Source organism: Oculina patagonica, chromosome 2 (assembly GCF_052425735.1).
Source record: "Oculina patagonica isolate OP01 chromosome 2, crgOcupat, whole genome shotgun sequence".
NCBI classification, from domain to species: Eukaryota; Metazoa; Cnidaria; class Anthozoa; order Scleractinia; family Oculinidae; genus Oculina; species Oculina patagonica.
The window spans coordinates 17,121,238-17,129,036 of record NC_135759.1 but is presented as its reverse complement, the minus strand read 5'-3'; the positions used below and the strand labels follow the sequence as shown (position 1 = coordinate 17,129,036).

Below are 7,799 nucleotides of genomic sequence, written 5' to 3'. Positions count from 1 at the left end.
TAGAGAATGACGGGTTCTATACTCATACGAAATTTCAATTTCATTGCATCAAAATTAAGGAAGTAGTTTGAACGTGACCGGAACTGCTAAAAAAAAACAGCGTGAACACACCTTCTGTATTAACTCCTTTGACCACTAAAAGCACTTCTGATAGAGCTGTGAAAATATAAGCGGGCTATTAACCAGTAAGTCAGGTTCAACCCCTAAATTACATTACCTTTTTGCGTTTCCAATGAACAATCTAAAATGTTCCTTGAAGTCGATGCGCAGCTCGTTATGGTTATCTGCGCCTGACGTATAACTGATGGGTGTCCCTTGAATGTCACTTGAATTCATCCACAAACACACTGTGAACGCCGTCAAATTACGCATTCCCGATATCCTGACAAAGTCGTTGATTCCCTTGTTTGGAAAATGTAAAGTTTTGTCTAAAGGACAAAATGAGAAATGCATCAGTTAAATTGAGTCAGTTTAAAATTTTTTAACTTAACGTGAATATGGATCATAAATAGACAACGTTTATAAAGAACAATATAACACCTGGACACATATCTGCTTGAATAATGGACGCACTGTGATGGGTATCAATCGTATTATCTGACAGGTGAAATGCATCACCACTGTACAATCCAATGCAGTCCTTTCGTATCACCTCGAAATCTAGATCTGTTTTCTTTTCACTCCATATGTTCACATGAGATATTTCTCCCACGAAAGCCTTTGCCTCGATAAATTGTTTTTGGGATTGCTGTCGTTGTCCAAGTACAAGGTATCCGCCGCCCTCCAGTGACGTTTGAGTGTAAGTTAGAGGACCGATAGTAGTTGTCCCTTCACGGATGAACAAATGGCCAGTAGACGACTCCCACGTAACCCAGAGGAAATGCCAGTTTCCGTCGTTTAAATTCAAGTCTCTTTCATCACCCGGTGAAGATCCCTTGAGGATCACCCTCAAGCTGGGATGAGTCTTAATAACCAGCTCGTCTGGCTCACTTGGAGTAGCATAGGAAAGAACTGTTCCTTCACTGTCCTGTTGAGTCTTCATCCAGAAGGAGATTGACATCTCTGTCAGCTCAGGAATAGTAGTCTTTATGGATACATGGGACTTTCTTCTGAGAAACAGCTTGTAGTTGTGGATTTCTAATTACAAGATTCGACACAACAAAAGCTTATTATTTAAGCTTATTGATGCAGTGATAAAACTCGAGCTAACGTCCATTTAATATGGCAGAATCAGCGTACTTGCTTTTGATAATTCTACGCTAAGCAACCTCTTTCATTTTGTAAGAAGACATGTTTCGATCGTTTAACGAACATAATCAGTTGCGTGTGAGTTTGTTTGCAATTGCGATTTGAATTTATAACAGCACAGCAAATTAAAGGTGATACATTTTAAAGGAAACAGAAAACAACAACATGCATACCCTTGTCGAACTGATCATAAACATACAAAGAAGATCAGTATAAATAACAAAATTAATTTCAATATTATAATTAAAATGATTATAGAAAACTATTTGACGTCGGTTTTGCCCGTTTTCGCCGTCAACCAGCTGGTCGTCCACACTGCCCCACCCAGCCGGCGTTTTAAAATTTACCCACTTTGGAGAGCATTTTTGAAACGTACCGTTTTCGGTGACCAAAAACGCCATTTCAGTGTGGACAGGTGGCCTGTCTGGGTAAAAAAAGATGCATTATCAAATCTACCCGGGTCAGTATGGACAGGGCCTTACTGGAACAATTTATGATGTCATCATTTTCCTAATTTGCATACCCGAAAACTTGAATATCTCTTAAGGGGGTCCTGCTTAACTACTTATTTGTTGCTTATAAAGATTTATGACCGTCATCTTTTGGAAACCAAACCTCTTACGGATACGAGTATTAACACTACTTTGTGCTTACTTCAAGAGTTTCAAATCAAGGCCATGTTCGACAAGTCACGTGACCGGGTATAAAAGCCCTAACTGATATGGCGTATAGATCTTAAAATTAAAATCCGCGCCAACAGATAAAGAACATCCACGTGCTTAATGCTTCGTATGTTTTTTTTATGAAACTTGCATTATTATTGAAGTTATGGCGTAATAAACACCCATATTTTCAGGCTTTCTTCAGTAGCGTTCCATTCTTACATGTAAATGGTAATTCCATACGAAGGATTACATAGAAGGCTTTGTTATTTCTTATTCTTTAAAAAAAATTGAAGCACTACCTTCCCCCCAAATCTTAGGGATTTAAAGGTTCTAGCGCGCGGTTTGGGACTGACACTAGTAACGCGCGCGCAATATCTCTTTTTCAATGCAGTTGCACTCCCCACCAAAAATTCCCATTAAGCATCACCAAACACTCCAAAATTGCTTGACACCAAGATCTTTAGCAATTCCTTAGCAACTGCTCTACATCGGTTTAGAAGGACCCCCCTTAAACGAAAGATCTTTCAGAAATGAAAACGCCTTTCTATTTTATTTCTAAAAGCCTTTCAAATAAGCCGCAATTAATTCGTCATCATAGGCACTTAAAGATGGTTTTTCTTTCTTTAAAGCGGGGTTTGAAAGTCTACATTGAGTGTGAAGGGTCCTGTACCACTTGGTCTCCGTTCGCATTTTGCCTGAAAATTTTTTGTGCAAGACGCAATGCTTGTTACTGGCATCTTTCAATGCGGTCGCCTTCGTGAGCCCCTTAACGGGACAGGAAGTCACATATTTTCCGGAAACAGCCAACAACCTGAGATTTGTCGTAGACTTTGTGAAAAGAAGAACCTTTCTGTTGCAAATTTCTGCAACAAATACACTACAGCTAGTTTTAAGCCAAGTCTTTCACCTCCGCTAGGGAAATCCCGCTGCTGTTCTTTACTGTATATTTAGTTTCCACACAAGGTTTGTTGATCGTCTCGCGCATTTACAGTTGAACGTTAACGTTTTTTCATGTATCATGCTTGAAACGGTACGCCATTGCTGAAACCATGAATAATAATAAACAAACTGATGCCGATCATTGTAGGATCGAAACATGTCTTGTTATGGACTGAAAGCGGTTGTTCGTTTTTTTTTTTATTTTTTTTATCAAAAACTTTATTATAACTAATCAATCACTAATTTTTCTAATTAGAATTCCCTTACCGATACTTTCGGAAAGACATTCATTACATTTGCTTACCGCTATTGAGGCATTTAAAAATTGGACAACATTCGTCATTTGCAGGATAAAAAGTGCATCCGGCAGGAAGTTTACTTGGACAGGACTGAATCGTTTCACAAACCGCGTTTCCATCGTCACAAATGCATGAACGACATTTGACAGTAAAACGCTGACCAGAAATGTAGGTTTTGTTCTGGAACAGGCACTTGCCTTAGAAAAAAAGAAATAGTGTTAGTTGTCAGTGGCAATCTTTATTTCAAATTCGCCAACTATTCATAATGGGCTTTTATGTACCTTCTGGGACCGGGGGTGGGCGCGTGGGCGGGGAGGGGCTTCAGAAGACCCCCTTTGTAACTTAAAAATCGTTCATCCAGTATGGTCACCAAACAAGCTACAGAACGATGCAGACAGTTATTTTGGCTACTGTATATGTTTTGGTGTCATAATGACGTAATATAACGTTATTATGACGTCAGATGTAGGATTTCGATGACTTAAATAGTATTTTATTAATATTTCCATTACAGTTAAATGGCACAAACTCTTAACAGGAACATGTCTAATAAGCAATAACAATGACGTCATTATAACGTTTTCAGATTGAAATGGCCGCCATCTTGGATCCACCATTTTGAATTTCTTTAAAATCGATTTATGTCATAAAATATCCTAAAATTCAAAGTCTGCGGACTGTAAAACTTAAAAGAAGGCTTCAAGATGGGGAAAAATATAAGCAATAGTAAAGGGATACGCTTAATTTTATAACTACCCTTTTATCTTTTTTCAAAGTTGATTTATGGCGTCATTTCATTTCACTCAAATCTTCATAATAAAAAAGATAATTATAGTAATAATAATAATAATAATAATAATAATAATAATAATAATAATAATAATAATAATAATTTCTATCACTATCCATTTGCACTTTATAAGTTCTTTACAATCTTTAAACTACATATCTGTATAAAAACGTTACAATATGTATATAATTAACAATTATTCACCAAAGAGAAGGTGAATAGCTGGTGGATCCACCACATTCACCGACACTGAGGTGAGTAATCGTTTTAGTATATACCACACAAGTTGAATAACTAGCGGACCAAAACATCACTTTCGGAAAACAAAGCGACACGCGAAGGCAGTTTTTTTCTTTAGCTGCATGGAGGTGAATAGTACTTTGATCACCTCCAAAAAGCACTATTCTTGTAAGGTATATACTAATAAAAGATAAAGATCAATAAAAGAGTAAAAAGATTATGGACTAAAATGTATAAGAAGACATCGCAATTTTATAACTTATTATTAAACATATATCAAACTTACATTGTCTTTCTTTTTCCACTCCATACTCACAACACCTGGATTCGTCATTTTTGTATATTTCCTTGTCGTTACAGCAACTCCATGATTGTTTCTGACTGAGTGGCAAAACATGTTTCTTTTTACCGCAAGTGTAGCAAAATTCTGTCCTCCAATTGCAGGCTTGATTGTCACAACACTCCAAAGCGTCTTTAAGGTCTAGCTCTGGTGAATAGAATGGCGTAATAGCATCATTACAACAGATTCCATGTGTTGTCAAGTAAGGTTCACTTCCACAACACTGCACTGTAGTATCGTCAGCATCGGTGTCCTGTCCAGGAAGGTCGTGAACCTCTCCTAATAAAGGGAATAAGAAAAGATTAAAAATCATAGCGTAAACAGTATATGTAATGCGCCCAAGATTTCATATATATTCAATTTTTGTTGATTGATCGATTGATTGATTGATTTAATGATTGATTGATTGATTGATTGATTGATTGATGCATTCATTTATTCATTCATTCATTCACTCATTCGTTCGTTCGTTCATTTATTCATTTAGTCACTCATATATCCATTCATTCAGTCATTCATTCATTTGATGTTTGAAAAAAGGAAGAGAGATTCTCAACTCACAAACGTAACGAGCATTTTTTCCAGTCATGTTCATTTATTCAGGCAACTGCGCTATTTATTCTTTATCACGATGAAATGACGATGAAATAAAAAAGCAGAACGACATATATGAAATTACCTTGACAGCAAACCTGCCTGTCAGGAAAAAAAGCCGCTTTACTGCAACATCTGGCTTCCTTGGCACTTCTGTGGGTATTTTTCAAAACGCTGACACTTCCTTCGCAGCATAGAGATGTTTCCACATTATAGGGCTTCTCTTCAGCACAACATTTCCATGTTTCGTATTTAGGGCGAACATAAGGCTCCGAACCACATTTGTCGCATACTTTATAACGGACATCATAATGCTTATTTCCACACTTGGAAGTCATATCTGTAAATTTTAAAAAATTAAGCGTGAGATCTTATAACGTCATACCCATAGATATAACGAAGAAAACTCAAGAAATTCCGGAACAAGTAACTCACCTCATATACATTTTGCAACACAGCGCACGTAATACAAAACAGTCGTTGTGAAAATATGGACCTATAAGAATTGTTGTTTGTTATTGAATTTTACGTACCTTTGTTGATCACCCAGTTTCCAAAATTTTGAAGAAAGGGTGTGTCAATCAGCATGGATGAACCTTCGTCCGTACATCTATTTCCGTCTATAAACGAAGGAGAATCTATTTTCCTAATCAATTTTATCTGGTGTTCGATTCTTACGGGCTGTCCCGACAAGGTAACATTCTGGAGACCTGCATTTCCAGTGACAACAAACTTGTTTACGTTGCACGCATGTTTACCGTGCCACATCCAGTGGTTTAAATGTGGTAGTCCCGGGCAGGTTCCCAGTCCACAGCGCTTCCTTCCGGGTGCACAACCCAACCACAAGCCATCACCTTCGTCATTCACCCTGTAAAACAGGGCCACCTCGTCTCCGTAGCGAATAGGGTCATTTGTAGTCAGCCTTCCCTTGGCGTAGACTTGGAACACTTTTCTTGCGTGGTTGAAAGTGTTCTCTGCTTCCTCGCCTTCCGAGAAATTGCAGTCATTTTGCTTGCAGGCCAACCAAGATGTTGATGTGTTTGTTGCTTCGTGAATGGTGAAAAAGACAGCATCACCGCTAAAAATAAGATCTGGATCTTCCTCTTGTTCTTCAAAATATTAAAGAAAATATACATTATTTAGGAAGTCAGGAACAGGCACTGAATCATTCTGGAGTTCTCTCCAGTAAATGTAGCAACGACAGTAGAGAAAGATATAGCTTACTTTTCTTTTAAGTGCCTGTCAATTAAAAAATCATCTTTATTATTTACTACAAACTTGATGAATTCGACATTGCTGATCCTAGCAGTATGCAGGACGCGCGTCACTTATCAACCTAGTAAAATGGCCCAGCTCACAACGAGTCTCTCGTAGCTCAGTTGGTTAGAGCGCCCAACCGGTATCTGGGAGCCACGGGTTCGATTCCCGTCGGGGACTCAGAATTTTTCTTTGTCCCATGCTCGTGTCATGTTGAATACTAGTACTTCATCTTCAAAATTTATTACCGAGCTTAAAATTTACCATCTTTATTATTTACTACAAACTTGATGAATTCGACATTGCTGATCCTAGCAGTATGCAGGACGCGTGTCACTTATCAACCTAGTAAAATGGCCCAGCTCACAACGAGTCTCTCGTAGCTCAGTTGGTTAGAGCGCCCAACCGGTATCTGAGAGGCCATGGGTTCGATTCCCGTCGGAGACTCAGAAGTTTTCTTTGTCCCATGCTCGTGTCATGTTGAATACTAGTACTTTATCTTCATTATTTATTACCGAGCTTAAAATTTACCATCTTTATTATTTACTACAAACTTGATGAATTCGACATTGCTGATCCTAGCAGTATGCAGGACGCGTGTCACTTATCAACCTAGTAAAATGGCCCAGCTCACAACGAGTCTCTCGTAGCTCAGTTGGTTAGAGCGCCCAACCGATATCTGGGAGGCCATGGGTTCGATTCCCGTCGGGGACTCAGAAGTTTTCTTTGTCCCATGCTCGTGTCATGTTGAATACTAGTACTTCATCTTCATTATTTATTACCGAGCTTAAAATTTACCATCTTTATTATTTACTACAAACTTGATGAATTCGACATTGCTGATCCTAGCAGTATGCAGGACGCGTGTCACTTATCAACCTAGTAAAATGGCCCAGCTCACAACGAGTCTCTCGTAGCTCAGTTGGTTAGAGCGCCCAACCGGTATCTGGGAGGCCATGGGTTCGATTCCCGTCGGGGACTCAGAATTTTTCTTTGTCCCATGCTCGTGTCATGTTGAATACTTCATCTTCATTATTTATTAACGAGCTTAAAATTTACCACCTTTATTATTTACCAAAATAATTGCTGCTTATCTGAAATGTTTCTCAAAACGAATAAGAATGGCGTTCTCCGTTTTGAAAAGTTCTCTTTTGTTTAAGAGATATTAAAAATTTTGCAAATAGGGAATGTGATTACGGCAGAAATTGTTCCATAAAGAGATTAATCAGAAAATCGAGGATAACTATGAAAATATAAGATTGATATTCTTGAAACGCAGAATAAGTAGTGAGCTCCCTCAAACATCCAAGATGGCTCATATTATGGTAAACCATGGCAACCCTCGTGCCTCCAGTCTTTTTCTGTCATAAACCTTATATCTCCATATGTTACCCTTGAATGTGCAACAGTGGGTCCAGATCTGCTTT

At 38.3% G+C, this 7,799-nt stretch overlaps 1 non-coding gene across 1 annotated transcript; it reads left to right on the top strand.

The window, feature by feature from the left end:
* Positions 1 to 7,011: 7,011 nt before the first annotated feature.
* Trnai-gau (transfer RNA isoleucine (anticodon GAU)) lies at positions 7,012 to 7,086 on the top strand. The gene has a single exon. It is a non-coding gene; the product is annotated as a tRNA-Ile (tRNA).
* Positions 7,087 to 7,799: the final 713 nt, after the last annotated feature.